This window comes from Bombyx mandarina, chromosome 13 (assembly GCF_030267445.1).
Source record: "Bombyx mandarina strain Sakado chromosome 13, ASM3026744v2".
In the NCBI taxonomy this organism is placed as follows: domain Eukaryota; kingdom Metazoa; phylum Arthropoda; class Insecta; order Lepidoptera; family Bombycidae; genus Bombyx; species Bombyx mandarina.
The window spans coordinates 6923544-6942375 of NC_143220.1; the positions used below are offsets into that span (position 1 = coordinate 6923544).

At 39.5% G+C, this 18832-nt stretch overlaps 1 protein-coding gene across 1 annotated transcript in view; it reads right to left on the minus strand.

Annotated features, from left to right (window-relative positions):
- Positions 1 to 18832, minus strand: part of Ten-m (teneurin transmembrane protein Ten-m) — a 774430-nt gene that overhangs the window by 723872 nt on the left and 31726 nt on the right. Inside the window, exon 2 of the mRNA XM_089732319.1 lies at positions 11740 to 11763. The gene's annotated coding sequence lies outside the window, so the exon portion shown is untranslated. The remainder of the gene's footprint in view (positions 1 to 11739; positions 11764 to 18832) is intronic.

Consider the following 18832-nt stretch of genomic DNA (forward strand, 5'->3'; position numbering starts at 1 on the left):
TAAATGGTTACTGGAGCCCAGAGGCATCTACAACGTAGATGCACTACCCACCTTGAGATATAAGTTCTAAGGTCTCAGTATAGTTACAACAGCTGCCCCACCCTTCAGATCGAAACGCATTACTGCTTCACGACAGAAATAGGCAGGGTGATGGTCCCTACTCGTGCGGACTCACAAGAGATCCTACCACCAGTAAAAAAATAACTAAACAATAACTACACGTTCGGAAATGTTGATGAAGTTTTTTAGCATTATTACTATAAATTCAAAACTAAGATATATATATATCATAAAATCACACATATAAAACTGGTAAATTCGTTATTTAATCTTTATTTATTATTTAAGCTATTACAGGATCTTAAAACAATATATTTTTACTACAACTTGCTCTCTAAACTATAACTATACAATGTTTATCAATGATTTTTTGCATATTTTGGTTCGGCTCAATCTGATAACTGTACAACAAATGTAGCGTCGTTCTAAACACGTAAACTTATCGTAACGCAAAACAGGCGTCGGTAACTTCATCGAAATATTCAATTGAACAATAGCTCTTGAATATATTTTCAGGAAATCAGCAAAAGATTCATGGCGGGGTCGGTTCGTTGGCGCGTTAATATCCCGTTTCTCGCGGCGCGTTGTACCGGAGAGCTTATTCAAATCCCTAGTGACATGACGCTTTAGGTTCACCGTTTATTTGCGGATACATTTCGTTTCGTTTCTTCTAGTTTAAGTCATCTTTATTATCATCGGTACTGATTTAATTTTGTAAAATTTGCGTATGATTTACAAATTTTTCGAGCAAGTCCGACTTTTGGAACCGATTCTTTTGAGTAACAAAACTGCGTTGGGAATCGACTGTAAGGACACCACGTTTTAAAAGGCCCATTCGAAATAACTTTCTAATATTGATTTCATTCATTAAGACATTAATTTTCATATTAATATTTCAACAATTATTATTTCAACTTACTGGTGGTAGGACCTCTTGGGAGTCCGCGCGGGTAGGTACCACCACCCCGCCTGTTTCCGCCGTGAAGCAGTAATGCGTTTCGGTTCGAAGGGTGGGGTAGCCGTTGTAACTATACTGAGACCTTAGAACTTATATCTCGAGGTGGGTGGCGCATTTACGTTGTAGATGTCTATGGGCTCCAGTAACCACTTAACATCAGGTGGGCTGTGAGCTCGTCCATGCATCTAAGCATTAAAAAAAAAAATTATTACTGTTTTACTTGTTAAATTTGAATTTCAAAGTATGTTTTCATTAGGTATTCTTTTTTTTTGTTATTGTATTCCATCTTCGAGCCGATGAATTGCAAATGTTATGTACGCTATTATTGTCACATGCATCAGGCCATAAATTAAATAGTTTAAGTTATTTTCAATGTTAAATGTTTGTACTGTGGCAGTACTTTTTTAAATAAACAAATAAGACATGGAGCATTTTTTAATGGTTATTTACTTTACTATTTGTAAGTAAAAAGCGTAAAAAAACGTATACATCTGAAAGACGGGAACATCCTTAGCTCCAAATCTTTTAATAGGTATCATTTTTACAAATACGTAACCAAAATATATTAAAATACGATATTGACGATGAATGAAAAACATCATCTTACAAATATAAGAGTTGCGTCATTACATGGTATATCTTATGTAACAACTTCTGAAGCAGAAATGCGTTTTTTTTTTTTTATTGCCTTTGTAGGCAGATGAGCATACGGCCCACCTGATGGTAAGTAGTTACCGTCGCTCATGGACGTCAGCAATGCCAGGGGCAGAGCCAAGCCGCTGCCTACCTACCTGCGTTTCGGTTTGAAGGGTGGGGCAGCCGTTGTAACTATACGGAGACCTTAGAACTTATATCTCAAGGTGGATGGCGGCATTTACGTTGTAGATGTCTATGGGCTCCGGTAACCGCTTAGCATCAGGTGGGCCGTGTGCTCCATCCATCTGAGCAATGAATAAAAATAAATAAAAAACCCACTGATTTTCTCGCCGGATCTTCTCAGTGCGAATTCTGCGAAGCACCGCTGTTGCTGTAACTAGTGGTAGCAAAGTATTTTAGGTTGAGCCCGTGAGCTTACATACCGGTCCGGGCGTAGCTGGAATAGCCCCTTAAGCTGCCAAGAAATAGGCAGGAACAAAAAAAGATGAGCGGTATCCTTAATAATCAACATTTATCAAGTAACTTTTTATCGGTAAATGAAATTTTAATTAAGCTTTCCGCATCACTTTGTAGCAAACAACAGCAGGTTCAACAGGAACCGGAAGCTAAATCACTAACAGCTCATTTAAGCGTCACACGCTCGAATAATCGCAAGTATACGGTAAGCCTTATTTATATCCCGTGTGACACGGCCATAGTGAAGCCGTGAGCTGAACTAAATAGTGAAGATTACATAGAAACACCATCAGCTAGAAACTTAGCCGAGCGAAATCTTTGATGTCCCATCCCTAGAACAGCAGATAGTAGAGATAGGGTGCGTTGTTTATCGATCATTTTAGTTTATTTAATAATACTAGTGTTCCCGCAGTAGTCGAAATTCGGCTATAATTAATTAAAATTATAAGTTTGGATATTATTATGGTTCTATTGTCAAAGACTTACATTTCTAGTCACAGATTCCGCCAAGACTACGCTATAGACAAATACTCGTAATATTAAAGATAAAGAAAATTAACCTATTCTCAATTGGACTTACAGACTTTAAGCAATAACAAAAGTTTGACAATAAACAAAGAGTATATTATGTGTGTGTGTGTCAAATACATGTAGTGTGTGTAATGTTTTCTTTATTGATATGCATAAATTTAAAATAATATTAGCATTCTGCACTTCTTCTCTATATTCTCTATAAGTGTGGAAAATTTCATACTCCTCCGTCCGCGCAATTTTCGTAAAAAGGGGTAGAAAATTTTTGCTTCACTTATTAATATATAGATATTCAGAGCGTGACTTTGTGCCCGTAAGCATGTTGTGAAATAGCTCGCTGTGGTTTTTATTGCTGGACATATTATATTTAAATTACATTTTGCCTTTTTTTATGAAAATTGTTAAACGAGTTCTTTTTTTTTATTTTTTTATTGCTTAGGTCTGTGGACGAGCTCACAGCCCACCTGGTGTATAGTGGTTACTGGAGCCCATGGACATCTACAAAGTAAATGCTCCACCCACCTTGAAATATAAGTTCTAAGATCTCATTATAGTTACAACGGCTGCCCCACCCTTCAAACCGAAACGCATTACTGGTTCACGGCAGAAATAGGCAGGGTGGTGGTACCTACCCCCGCGGACTCACAAGAGGTCCTACCACCAGTAAAAAAGTTCACAATTTATTTAATGTTAAGTGGCTATCGTAGCCAACATCTCAGTATGAATTCCGCCACCAACCCCAAGACATAAAGTCGAAGCCACAACGGTATTGAGTAGCGATTGTACTGTCTGTTAAGCCGGAACACATGACTACTTCGCGACAGAAATAGGCAAGAAGACTATACCTACTAGTATATGCTTATAATATGTCCTACTAATAGCTATAAGTATAATAAGACAATCATAAAGCAAAGATCGTCTGTATAACTTTTAGAACTTAGAAAAATCCAGCCGTATTCTTAGTCTCCAACAATAGAATCTCTGGGAATCATTTCAGCTTTCTACAATCAGGAATTTAGGTGTTGATGAGTTTTTGTTTGAATTTGACACGAGAAGTATAAAGTCGCATCTACATTTTTGGAACGAAGTTCCTTATGGGACGACGCGGAGGGGTACTCTAACCGGGAAAAAACGTCAGTAACGTAAGATTTTTATTAGTAATGCACACAGTGTACGACTTAACTTTGTAATAACGTACAAATTACGACACCACACATCTTTTTTTTTATTGCCCTTGTAGGCAGACGAGCACACGGCCCACTTGATGGTGAGTGGTTACCGTCGCCCATGGACTTCAGCAATGCTAAGGGTAGAGCCAAGCCGCTGTCTACCTCTTAATACTCTCCACAAGCCTCGTTTGAAGAAGGAGATGTCATAACGCTCGGGAAACACCGCGGAGGGGAGCTCATTCCATAGCCGGATGGTATGGTAGGTCGTCTGCCTACAAGAGCAAATAAAACGTCATAACATAATTCATAACGCTAATTAGAATTATTATGATTGGGCTGTAGGTGTCATTAAAGGTTACATATTCCTCGGAGTTTCAAAATACAACACATTGCTTACTCGGACTAGTGCACAGAAATATCCCTCAGCACACAACATAGCGATGATTTGTAAGTGCCAGAAATAGCTAATACACATTTTGTAATATTCGTATTTGCTATTTTCCTCGGCTGAATCAGATTATTCAATAGCACACCATCACAACAAATTTAAAACTAAATATTCACGACATTGAACGAGATATTTAATCATAAACAACATATACAAACCGGAACGGGATCGACTTTGTAAATTATACTATGTTGCATCAGCATGACCATTTGCAGCGCCAATTATCTCAAAGATTTACCGCTTGTGTTTGAAACAAAGAGTAAGCTGTGCAGAAGGATAAAACTTTCAATAAATAATTACATATTTTAAGTTCAGACTGGCTATAGGTTAAGCTGAGACTAAGAACGCGAACCACCTGAACACTTGAACACAACGTTCTGAATCTTTAATCTCGTTTTATTGCTACGCAATAAAAGTTCTTATTCCAGACATAATCAACTCGAATATTTAAAAAAAAAAATGGCATGCAATGACTTGCAAAATTTGTACCATAATAACTAATAAACGGCCGTCTGGTGTAGTGGTAAGTGACACAAGGGGGTCGCGGGTTCGAATCCCGCCAAGGGAAGATATTTGTATGATAAATATAAATGTCTATTCCAGGGTTATGGATGTATATTAAATATACGTATGTGTATAATAAAAATCTTACATTTATATCCGTTATCTGGTACCTGTAACACAAGTTCTTTACGAACTTATCACGGGACCAGCTAACGTGGCGTGTTGTTAGTAAAATATTTATTTATTTATTATTATTATTAAATACTTCTGCATGCTAAGTCCGAGAAAAAGAAACTCCTAAATGTCTCTCAGAAGGCGAAAATGAGTAGGCACAATGTCGTGACAATTCATTAATTACTAAAACATTTGATCTGGGTGTACAATGCATTGACCACGGTACAAACGCCTACACACGTTACTGTCGGAACAGGCTCGAAGCGACTATACAAGAATCGCAATATCTACCGCAGTAACTTACAATGCGGAACATTCCTTTTATGATCTTGCTAAGATTGATAAATTATAACAACGAGTCATCCAAATCAAATTGATAATGTACTATTGATTGTATTGGTTGTGTTTTGTGAATGACTTACAAATAATGGATACAGATACTATATAGACCGAAACAGCGTAACCGATGAAAGCAAAAATTATAGTACTAAGATAAAAACAAAATAGAATTCTAAATACAGATGAAAATTCAGTCCAAAAGCTTCGTAATTAATAAGCAGGTCATAATAAATATCTGTGCACATGAGCTTTTGTGTAGCGGCTATTCCATCATTAATGGTAGAACGTATGACTGCTTCGTGGCAAAAATAGCTAAGATTTTGGTATTTGTGCCAGCTTAATTCCTCAAGCCACCAAAATTTTATGGACTACTTAGAGGCTTCGTTGTAAATTATGGTTCCTTTAAGACATGAGAACAAAAATCGTATTGATAAATAGGCTAACTCACTATTGGGGTCGTAAATCATGATTCATCAAAACTAACCCAAAAATACATGTTTTACGGCGCATTCCTCCTCTCAGACAACGAGCACACAACGCTTCCATTACGCACGAACAAAGAATAACACGTCATAAACATATTCTACCAATCTCTATAGATTTGGAATATCCCCCAAAGTATCCATGTTAAAGAATAACAAGGAAAATGTGAATAAGCCCTCTGTAAATAAGGGATAACAAAATGTTTACACATGCTTTCAGACGTCGTGTCCCGTCTGTTTGTCATATTCTTTGCTAATTCTGTTCTTGTATCTTTTGTTTTTATTGTATATTAAGATCCTTTTCCAGATAGTGGTAAAATTAAGTGGATAATATCGTCAGTACTATCACGAATAGGTTATGATGTCAAATTGTTATAGGCTCAGAATTTGAAATTTGAAAACACCGATCTATTGAAAATACCAGTTTATAAATCGCGAATATCGTTTTATTGCTCTCAAAAAAGTTTCCTAAGTGTCTTTTGTGCTGGAGTCATGGTCCAGACGGCTGGCCGATCCTTCGGCTGGTCGCAGGACCGTCGAGGCGATTCGCCCGGTTCTTGTGAATTGGGTGAATCGTGACAGAGGACGCCTCACTTTCCGGCTCACGCAGGTGCTCACTGGGCATGGTTGCTTCAGTGAGTTCCTGCACCGGATCGGAGCCGAGCCGACGACAGAGTGCCACAATTGTGGTTGCGACTTGGACACGGCGGAGCACACGCTCGTCGCCTGCCCCGCATGGGAGGGGTGGCGCCGTGTCCTCGTCGCAAAAATAGGAAACGACTTGTCGTTGCCGAGTGTTGTGGCATCGATGCTCGGCGACGACGAGTCGTGGAAGGCGATGCTCGACTTCTGCGAGTGCACCATCTCGCAGAAGGAGGCGGCGGGGCACGTGAGAGACGCGCAAGCCCGCCGCCGTCGAGCGGGGGCCAGGGAGGCGGATCTCGCCCAAGCCCTGGCCCTCTAAGTGTTTCGGGTCCCTTTCATATGTCGGTCTGGGGACCGGCGATGGGGGCCTAAGAAGACGACGTGCAAGCTGCTCTGCACGCGTTTTACGCAAGAGCATCCGGGTGATGGAAGGCCGACTATCCCCGACCCACGCTGGTTCTGACCCAGCGGGGTATTCCGTAGGATAACCCATTCTAACCGGCGCCATCTAGGCGGGTTCCGGATAGCCTGCCGACCGAGAGGGCTGGTGGTCGTGGCGCCGACGACCGCTGGTCCGGCGTCCCGAGGGGGAGGGTGATGGGAGAGATGTGCTCCGCACTAAACGCTTCACTTTCCCCCCTTTGCCTTTTCATGGGTTCTGTCTCATGCGAGGTTCGGACGCGGGTTGTTGAGCGACAGGAGGTTTTAGTCAGTTCGACTCTGACATGCCCTGCCTTCCATCCCCAGGGGAGGGCGCAAGTCCGGCTATTTCCTCTTGACCAAAAAAAAAAAAACTTTTGTGATTTTTCCTCAAGGACGTTTTTCTTTTAAGAACTGATGAATTGATTTATATAATTTAGATAATTCTCAATTAACATGTAACTAGAAATAGCTAGCTTCTGCCTCAAGCGAATCCTAGTGTACTTCGGACACGTTGCCAGGAAAGACGGAGACAGTCTTGAAAAACTGGTCATTCTTGACAAAGTGGAAGGAAAAGATCGAGAAAACGCAGTTCAGTGTGTGGGTCTGACCAGGGCCGCACGCCCTTGATTCCACGATCTACGATTGCTCAGAGTAGCCCAAGACAGGAGGAGATGGCCAAACATCGTGAGGACGAAATTCCTGGACAGAGGTGGTGGTGGTAATTTGATTATATCCACGGCTCGCAAAAACCGTAGAAAATAATAGGTTAAATTTTATTAAGTTTGGTTTTCATTTTGATCTGCTTATGAATAATCGTAACAAATTATATAAAATCATACTAATCTTTTTTTTTCCTACCTATGCTGAGCCTTGAGAGGCTATATTTTCAGCTTTGCCTTAACGTGTAGGTGAGCTCACGGGGCTCAAGCCGGGAGTGTTGCTAATACTGGCCCTATCAAGAGCAGTGTTTCGCAGAATCTACCACAGGATCGGAAATGCGACCCACTGAGAAGATCCGGCGAGAAACTCGGTGGGCTGTGGCTATGGGTATTAATCATAATAATATGTTATTTTTAAGATTGAAAGATTACTGGTGGCCCGGAGGCCTTTCCAGTTTCACCAGGATAGGTCGGCGAGGAAAGGTTCAGCCAGGAGGAGTGGGATTTCCTAACAACTGCCCGAGCGCCTCCGAAGGAGACCTAACAATTCAAGAGAAATTGCTTCGCGAATGAATCTACCACCGGATCGGAATCGCGACCCACTGAGAAGATCCCGCGAGATGAGGCATGTGCTAGGTTGCACGTCGACCTCTTTGTCGAGTTCGACGAGTACGGTTACCAGGGTCCCTAAGCCCACTGTTAATGTGAGAGCTGAAGACGCAAATGCAAATGTTATAAGTAATGCAAAGATTATTTATTGAATCTGATGGATCCGTAAGAACGTATATATATTTTGTATAAAACACCAAACATCTTAAGATTCCTCATTGCATATAAACTACGCATAACTCGGCAAATTTCTTATTGGGTTGAATTAAAATGACTGTCAATCGCGCCGCTAAGCTGGACTTATAGGACCTCCCTTATTGAACAAATAAGCGAGATCAACAAATCAATTGCCTTGTGTTTTAAACGCGAATGGAAAATATCAGATGTGGTTCTGTAGAAAAGATTTTTTAAATACTCATAATTTTTTTTACTTCAATTATGATCTAAACCTATTACGATCCATAGTTACATTTTTCGGCCTAAGTATATAACTAAGCATAAGTATATATTTTCAAACGCTTGTTTAAACAAGACTTCATTTTATCGGCATGTAGTAGTATGGTGATTGGTGAGCACGGATCTTATCCTATACGGCCTACCACCATCATCTATACCTTCCTCGGGTTTACTTTTATTACATCAGTGTACAAAATGCTACAATGTACCCTTCACCGTGGATCTCGTTTGTATTATGTATTTCTTAAGAAAATTGATTTATATGCAGGATTCAAGCCAGGGTATAATCTCATCGCTACATACAAATACCGTGGATGTTTGCTCTTTTGGTCTGCGTTAACTGTGGATTGCTCATTGTACAGCTTTATATTTAACTTGACTGTTATCGTTCCTATAAGCAAGCGCTTTAACATATCATGTCGTCGTCATGTAAGAAAAATTAATATTTTAATTTTTAAGATAGCGATAAAAACTTAACTTATAGTCACGGGTACTCAAGGTTGGCAATCTGCTCATTTTTCATGACGTCGTATTCTTTCTTCTCCATCGCTCCCTCATTGCTGAGGATCATGACTCCGTTTTAGCTTGTCTAGTGTCAGCCTCCATCGGTTCCGGTCAGTTGCCTGGTGTAGTGCAGCGCTAAGTGGTCCGCTGGTTTGCTCGGAGATCTGGTCGGACCAACGTTTGGGGCTCCGGCCTCTAGGACGTTTTCCTTCTACTTTCCCAGTGACCATCAGACGTTCCAAGTTGTCTACACCTCTGCGGGCAACGTGGCCAAAGTAGCGTCAAAAAAACGTCGTATTAGCTATACGCAAAAAAAAGTTTTTTTAGTTGTTCATGGAACCCTAAAATCTTGGGAATGTCAACGCACGAAGTCCCTTGCAAAACCTCATCCGCTAGATACATCATTATATTTGGAGACATGCGCGATTGTAAGCCCTCAAACAAATTGTCGTTTGTTTATTTTGTCAATCGTTTGGTTAAGACCAGAGCTTAATTCCAATTTTTTTTTTTTATTGCTTTGATGGTTGCACGAGCTCACAGGCCACCTGGTATTAAGTAGTTACTGGAGCCCATAGACATCTACAACGTAAATGCGCTACCCACCTTGAAATATAAGTTCTATAACTTGTCTTGTCTTATATGTCTTGATATGGGAAGACATACAATCTTGATATGGGCAGTCATATAAGCACCATCCCGCTTATTTTTGCCGTGAAGCAGTAATGCCTTTCCGTTTGATGGGTGGGACAGCCGCTGTAACTATACTACGAACTTAGAACTCATATCTAAAGCATATTTCCTGTCCGGGGCCTGTATATCTGATGTATCATGTTTTTTTTATGATTGAAGGATTACTGGTGGCCCGGAGGCCTTTCCAGTTTCACCAGGACAGGTAGGCGAGCAAAGACTCAGCCGGAAGGGGTGGGATTTGCTAACAGCTGCCCGAGCACCTCCGAACGAGACCTAACAACTCAAGAGCAACTGCTTCGCGAATGAATCTACTACCGGATCCGAATCGCGACCCGCTGAGAAGGTCCGGCGAGAAACTCAGTGAGCTGATGTATGGGCTAGGTTGCACGTCGAACTCTTTGTCGAGTTCGATGAGTACGGTTACCGGGGTCCCTAAGCCTGCTTCTAGCGTTAGAGCAGAAGGCGTCTAATGCAAAGGTTATTGGATCTGATGGATCCGTAAAGACGTGTCTAGGGCGTCGACGGTGACTGGCTCCTGCGTGATCAGGATTCGGGGAGTAGTCAGCGGCGGCAACGATAAGGCGATTATCATGACGCATAGCCTTATCGAAGTACCGTTCCGACGCTGACTTGATTTATTTCTGGATTGATTCGAGGCCCAGATCGTCGTGTAGGTCAACGTTCCTCACGAACCACGGAGCTCCGACGGCTAATCTGCAAAAGCGAGATTGTAGGATTTGGAGGGTGTTTATGTATGTGCGGGCCACGTGAGCAAACACCACACTTGCATAAGTCATGACGGGCCTTATGAAAGTTTTATAAAGTGTCACCTTGTTCCGAAGGGACATTTTACTCCGCTTACAGATCCTGGGGTAGAGTCTGTCAAGAATAAATGCGGCACGGTCGCGGACTGTTTTTATATGCGGGCGGAATGTCATGGATGCATCCAGGATGACTCCCAGGTACTTGACCTTCCTGGCCCAGGGTATAAGTTGGCCGAAGAAGGTGATCGGGGGTGTAATATTTCTCTTCCTAATGCGGGAGGAAATAATCGGTGATGTTCCCCTTTGAAATAACACTGCTGCGCTTTTTGCCGGGTTGATGTCTATGTCTCATGTGTGTTTTCGTGACCCATAACGCAGTATTCGCTCCACTTTACTAAAACATTTGACTAACATCGCTGATCCACTAAATTTCGTATCTCAATAGTGTTGATACACTCCGAATGCCTTGAGTTAATATTAGTTGAGCACTCAACAATGCTAATGAGAGCAAATTAAACAGCTGAAGAGCTTTGCTGCAGGGAAAATTCGTATTTGCATATTAGATTAATTTTAGTTTAATTTTCGTGGTAATATTTTATTGGGACAAAATTTTGCGCTTGAAATAAATAAAAACTTTACTGCCTACTGTTTTTTTTTTTTTGTAGTAAACCTAACATAATATAAATTTCTGACTTTCTAAATTTCTGAATTCTTCCTGACTTTTTAAATGTTACAATAGATTTAAAATTTTAGTGCTCGATAAACAGCAGCGCTGATTTTTGTGGTGAAAGAACTACTGGTAGCTCATAAGCCCTTGCAGCTTCTAAAGGATTGATTTTTGATGTGAAGGTATTACACGTTTCAAACAGAAGATAGTGTTCACTCAACACTAAAGCTTTAGTGGTGGTAGGACCTCTTGTGAGTCCGCACGGGTAGGTACCACCACCCTGCCTATTTCTGCCGTGAAGCAGTAATGCGTTTCGATCTGAAGGGTGGGGCAGCCGTTGTAACTATACTTGAGACCTTCGAACTCATATCTCAAGTTAGTTGGCGCATTTAAGTTGTAGATGTCGATGGGCTCCAGTAACCACTTAACACCAGGTGGGCTGTGAGCTCGTTTACCCATCTAAGCAATAAAAAAAAAACAAGAGCTATTAACGCCAGAAAAATATTAATGTATTATAATTATAACAATTAAAATTTCCTTTTACCTTTGGAGACTGATCGATCTGGACCTGAAACAAGCAAGCCACTAATTAGTTTAATTTTCTAATTTATAACAATTTAAAGTAATCGAGAGTTTGATACTATATATCAGGCTAGATAGGAGTCATGAAGGTATTTTAATAATTAAATAAAACATGAGCCTATCTCATGAAAGCTTGTTTCTATCTATGAAATAATCCCTATCTTAGATATTTTTGAGCGCTATGGCATGTCTTTCTTAAAATGTGGTTTGAACAGATTTAATTGCGGCATTAGCTGAAGTCCGAGAGCAATTGTGGCACTCACCATCACAAGAGCTGAATGCGTAAAATACTATCAAAAAACTATAATATTTAAGTTTGTTTATACATTAACACTTCGTTTATTTTGATTTTGACATTGTCTGACTTAGCGCCGGGCATTCTTTGTCTGTCAACCAGAAACAATACAAAACTGAACCTTTAGAATATTTAAGATAAATAATTTCCGATACTTTATTCAAACTGTCCAAAAAATGCAGTGAAGACTTTGCTGTCAAAGTAAATACGAACGAAAACTAGTTTAAGTTAGCGATACGACTTGCAATTTTCATGTCGAAACAAGTATTTGATTTATGTACAAGTACCTACTCGTACTTCTGTTAGCTGCATTGTCTTTGCATAAGTGCATATCCCGAGCGCTGTGACGTGTCTTTCTTTAAACAAGGCTTAAGAACAGTATTGAATTCCAAACGATTTATTACAGTTGTGCTCTTGACGTTGCCGATGTCCATGGACGACTGTGATCAGTTCCAACGGAACCAAAAATCTGTGCCAAAATTCTGTGCCGTCACTGACATTTTTTTTGTGTCTGGAACTGTTTCACATTTGTCGTATACAATTTGGTATTTCAATATTAGATTGTTTCGAATCTCACGGGCATCATAGAGTTAATACTGTTAGGTTAATACGTACATAATACAAATTGCCAGGATATTACATAAATTATAATAAAGTCTACTATCGTCTGGACTTAGTTGCTACACATATCCGATGACGTTGTCAATTGTATTATATTGAATATTAATATGTGAAGTATCTAACTACATCGCGCATATGTGTAAAACTAATCTGATTATTCCTGGAAATAGATAATAGTACCTCAGATATAATTAACTGAATTTATTTTAATAATAATTTTAAATAACTATTCAATTGACTCGGTTGGCTTCACCCATCTAGTGACGTCGATCGCACCACCATTCCGTTGTTGTGGGGCGATCAGACAATACATATTCAAGCACACCGAGGTAGCATTCATTCTCGGCAGAGAGTTGAAAGTGTAAACACGATCACTGTAAATTACTTTGTAAGTGAAAAGTGGAAATAAATACAAGTTAGTGTAAAGTGACGCATTATTTAATTCCTGCAGACCTAAGCCCTTTAATACTATCACTAAACTTGAGACATGAGCTCAACTATTCTACATTATAGTTTCCCAATTTTCAAAGCGAATAGGACAGCTTCGCAGCAGACATGTGGGAATAGTTCCGACCCGTGAGGGCGCTATATACTAACACCGACAAATAAGTAAGTCTTATAATAAACAGCCTTTATTATTAGGCCTCTCAAAAATTAATACTTAAACTATATTAACCCCCAATAAACCAAACAGCATAAAACACCGAATTGTCAACCGTATTCCCACATAACAAATAAAGTAAAAGAAATAGTCTAGACGACATCCTAAAAAAGTTGGAGAACAATTTTAATTTAGACAAAGTAACAGATCTATCGGGGGCCGGAGTAACGCATCGTAAGTATTCGATTCCTTTGTAAGTTCAAAACTTGTGTCTACGGCTCACCTTTTTGTTCGAACCGCTATATTCGATTTAGGGATGACAGTATTTGTATCGATAGATAATCAGTAAAAAAAATATTGAAGAAAACACATTCGAAGGTATTGGCAAATTACACGAGACCTTGTAAGACTATAAGGGCCTTATAGTTTTTTGACGTGACAACGTTTTATAATTCGATGGAGTCGGCTGCACGCACGAAGAACCATGACTCATTGAGGCGTTCCATTTAAGGCTTGAAGTAGAAGCGACAAAGAGGCACAATCGGCCTACGCGTTCGGCAGCGTTCGACATCTGTCTCTCTCTTCAGTGAAAAGTGAATGTGGTGTCAATTGCCCATACAAAATATCTATCAAACAAATAAAATTAAAGTTTTCTTTTGAAAAATGAAACCATTCATCAGTATTTTCTTATGACGTTATCACGTTCAACTATCGTCAGTAAACCGACTTTACAGACATCCGATTTTTTTAATATTAAATTAAGCATGATAAAATAAAAAAATCAATTGTACTGTACAACACCCTACAAATGCCCACTTCCCGGTAAAAACATGCAAAGGGGTGATACCTACCTGCTCCGCATTACAATATGTTCCACCACCAGGTAAGGCATCGCAATATGTATGATTCCCACATAAGACCCCAATAAAACTATTGTCTAATATGCCGTGACTTCATTCATCTTTTACCAAGGCCACAGGAAGAGATAGGTTTGTGCTATCGCAGACCGACAGCACTTAACTAATAATAATAAATAAATAACTGGGAATAAGTCCCACTCGGTTATTCAGCCCCAATTCAGGATTCCCTGTGTTATAGGGTACTAGAGACTGACATATATACTTATATACGTTTAAATATAAACACAAATAAATAATAAACACCCAGAATAAGTGGCCGCTACCAATTGCACCACCGATTCAGTCATAATTAAAAAAACGTGTGGCACTCGGGAACTGCCGCGCCGCGGTAAAGCTATTGCATAGCATTTTTTATCAACTTATGCAATTATAATTAGACAATGATAATTTAATATTAAAACAATAATAAAACAAGACCACGCTATATTAAACATTAATAAAAGCAAAACCTTAACTGTCCCCTTCACACTCATAAGCTAGACCGCGCGAGAAAGAGATGGGCAGACTTTTCATGATGCGCATGCAGTGTGACGTCACGCCACGCGCTCACAAACACTACACAAGCGCAACGCGCGAATGTGTTGAACGCGAGCTACATGGTAGGCGGAGTGAGGGTTTTTTTCGTTACGGAATTTCATGATTCGGTCGCCGCGCTCAAGGCCCGCGATAAAAGTTATGCAATAGCTTAAAATAAATGTGTAGAAAAGCTTAGTATAACGCTTTCAATAAAAATGGATATCGTACAACAGCAATATTGTAATAAATAGGTATAATATGTGTCGATAAACGGCTCATCCCTAGTCACTCGAACTCGCGATTTCAAATACGAACTTAGACAAAAGGCGGACGAATCAAATAGTTCTATCGTTACTCCAACACAGGATCGTTCCAAGTTTAACATTCTCGTTTCCACACGAAACTGTATCTTCTTTAAATTATTATATTTTTCTTTCTTTTTTTTTTTCTATTGAAGTTTCGGAGTTTTATGAGCCGTGCAAGATCTACTCCCGTGTGTATTTGTTCGAATACTTTCGATAGTTGTTTTGGAAGTAATACACTGTCTTGGCGTAGATTCTATAGTGTAAGTCCAATGTTACAAGATTTATTATGTGATAGTGAGTTAAGGGTATGACACTGCTTTAAAACAACCCATGTTAATTGCATTATTATTCATTTATCATCTTTATATTATTAATACTTCAAGCAAAAATTTTGTACCCCTTTTTACAAAAATTGCGCGGACGGAGGAGTATGAAATTTCCCACGCGTATAGAGAAGAAGTGCAGAATACTAATTTTGTTTTAATTATACATAAAAAATAATTAAATCAATAAAAAAACATACACTAGTATGTATTTGACACAACACTCTTTGTTTATTGTCAAACTTTTGTTATTGTTTAGTCTGTGGTCAAATTGAGAATAGATAAATATTGTTTATCTTTAATATTATTTGTCTATAGTGCAGTCTTGGCGAAATCTGTGATTATAGAAGTATAATAGTCTTTGACAATAGAACCATAATAATGTTCAAACTTATAATTTCAATTAATTATAGTCGAATTTCGACAGCTACCAGCAATTCAATTAGTTTGAAGTCTTTTGTTTCCTCGATCGGTTTGTATTGCTTTGCGGCTGAAACGTGATGCTAGCAAACCACGAAGGTTCACATCATGCTCTTCGATCAACATGGTCAATAATCAAAGTCATTGTACCTGGAGGTTTTACCGTTAGATCATTACATGTTCATGTGTAGACTGGCATATTAAGTTTTAATCAAACATTCTGTGTTCAATAGCTCCAACCTTGAAACATTGTCCTCTATTATGGGTTGCGGAAATACACATAATAATATGTGATATTATATTTTTACGAAGATATCGAATCTGTGGTACAACCTGGCAGTGCAGTAGTTAGGATCAATAGTAGACTAACAAGGCGGTATGTTAGTTTTATTTTATTTTTATTGCTTGGATGAGTGGACTAACTCATAGCCCACCTGGTGTTAAGTGGTTACTGGAACCCATAGACATCTACAACGTAAATGCGCCACCCACCTTGAGATATAAGTTCTAAGTTCTCAAGTATAGTTACAACGGCTGCCCCGCCCTTCAAACCGAAACGCATTACTGTTTCACGGCTGAAATAGGCAGGGAGGTGGTACCTACCCGTGCGGACTCACAAGAGGTCCTACCACAAGTAAAAAGTTGAATATGATAATCCTGTTCCCAAGCTTCCAGCCTTTACCTGAGATGGAACTCACGACCAAACCTACGACCCAATACTCAAGCCTACACCATTATCTTACCAATTAGCCGAGGAGAAATCAGAACAGCATCTAAGACAAAAATCCTTTAAATCCATTGAAAGCGTTAAATCTCGTATCTCGTAACCGAAGAGCCAAGTACCGCATCCCTTTATTAAAGCCAAAGATAGCACTTCTGAACTGCACCAATATTAATTTAGCTCTCGGGAGCCACGGCCCCGACGATATTGTGCTAGCGCGCGCCAATTAATGAAAAACCTATTAAGGTTTATAATTTACAAAGTATTTGATGTATTATGAATTTTAGATTGTCTGAACTTGTGTTCAATGTTTTTGATTAAGGTCTTTTTTTTTTTTATATTTATCTATAGGTTCATGGAAGCTATAGAGGTCTTGTGCTTTCTGAAGCGTTATGTGTTCAAATGGTTTCTACTTGATGTTACAGAAATTCGAGTTGTATTGCCTTTAAATTTTATTTTGTTTTATATAAACACTTTTTAAACGAAAACTTCTTTAACAATGTCCTGATTGTAAGCTTTAGAAACGCAAAAACGACTCCAAAAGCACATCTATACCATAACCTCTATAGCCTGCAAGAGAATGAAACTGAATACTCCTAAAAGTTTCACCGTTAAAGCTTATGAATTTCAAACATTTCACGCACTTTTTTTTCCATGAAATACGTTGTTTCGATTCTTCTTCTTCTTGCTTCGGTTTCCTCAATACTGAGGGTCGTGACCACCTCCTCGCAACAGTAGTTTATTACGGACCATTCCACGCCATTTGCCTCTATCTGCCGCCGAGTGTAGAGCATCATGAACTGTGGTGTCGAGGGTAGTGCGGATCTGGTCAGTCCAACGTGTCGGGCCTCTACCTCGTGGTCTTCTTCCGTTCACCTTGCCAGTCACCATTAGCTTCTCCAAGCTGCTGTGATCCTTTCTTGCAATGTGGCCAAAGTATTCCAGAACTCTGTCATTTTGGTCACGATCGGCTTTCTTCATGGTCCAGGTCTCTGCGCCATATAAGAATATGGAAAACACTAAAGTGCGTACAACATTGCTCTTGGTTTTCAGGGAGATGTTTTTATCCTTCCATATCTTATTAAGTTGCGCCATGGCCCCCTTTTCCATTCCGATCCTTCTCCGTATCTCATTTTTGGACGAGCCATCACAACTAATGTTTGCGCCCAGGCATAAAAAGTTGTCAACTACCTCTAAATTAAGTCTTTCTGTTAGCTCAAGTTTGCCCGTGCGATCTATGGCCATGATCTTGGTTTTGGACCTGCTTATCGAGAGTCCCAGTTCAGTGCCGTCCTATCCAAGAAGGTGATCATTTCTGCTTCTGTTGCCGCTAGCAAAAGTGGTGTCGTCAGCATATCGTAAATTACAAACTTTTTGGGTTAGTTATCACATTTTTTGGTAGGACCCTTTTTGTGTAGTGGAAGGATGATCGACTGATTCCAAGCCTTAGGCCACTCGCCGTTTTGCCATATGTGGTTGCAGATGTTGTGTAATGTATCAAATTCTTTTTCAACTGTTTTCGAGTATTAGACGCCAAATTCAAGGCTTCTCCAAGTATATACTGACTGACTGATTGGCGTTATAACATGAACCTTCCACCAATTACATTCAGAGTGTTAGGCGCTACCCGAGTGGATCTACAATAGATCTTATCACCAGGTGATCATAGTACGCTGATAATACTCAACTAATTCGGCACTTCTCTCTCAGTAATGATGCGCTGCGATTCGAAGAGTAAAATAGGCCTTATTCCAAAGACTAAGACATTCCCAATCCAATAAGCATTTCGATTCCGCAACAATAGGCCCGATTCCCTCAAATCTATTATCCAAACAATAAGTTAATAAAATCCAGAGACAGGATTTATGTATGAAGTCACCACGCTCCAGCGACAGGGGCGTTCATATTCATGTATGAATGTATGTATGTGAATTCGTAACGTGACTTTTTTATTCTTTCGTTCGTTTTTTGATATTTCTGCTGCATTTACAGAGTTTGATGACATTCACAATAGACGCGACGTTTTGGGGTTCCCTTCAGAATAAATATTGTTTTTATTAATTTTGTTCTGATTATATGTTAATTTTAAATCTCACATCTGTGATGTTGAATCTTAAATTATTTAAAAATAAACATCTAGAAAAACACACAGCAGTAGTAAAGTGTGTTCTTGTAAGCCACATGAGTTGATAGGACTCTCTAATGAGTTTCCGATGCGCCTTATATTACAGCTCGATACGAACACACAGGGCGACTTATTCGTAGCGGTAACGACTTGAAATAACTTGTTTTACTGTTTTCTTTGTGTATAAAAGAGAATAAAACAAGATTTC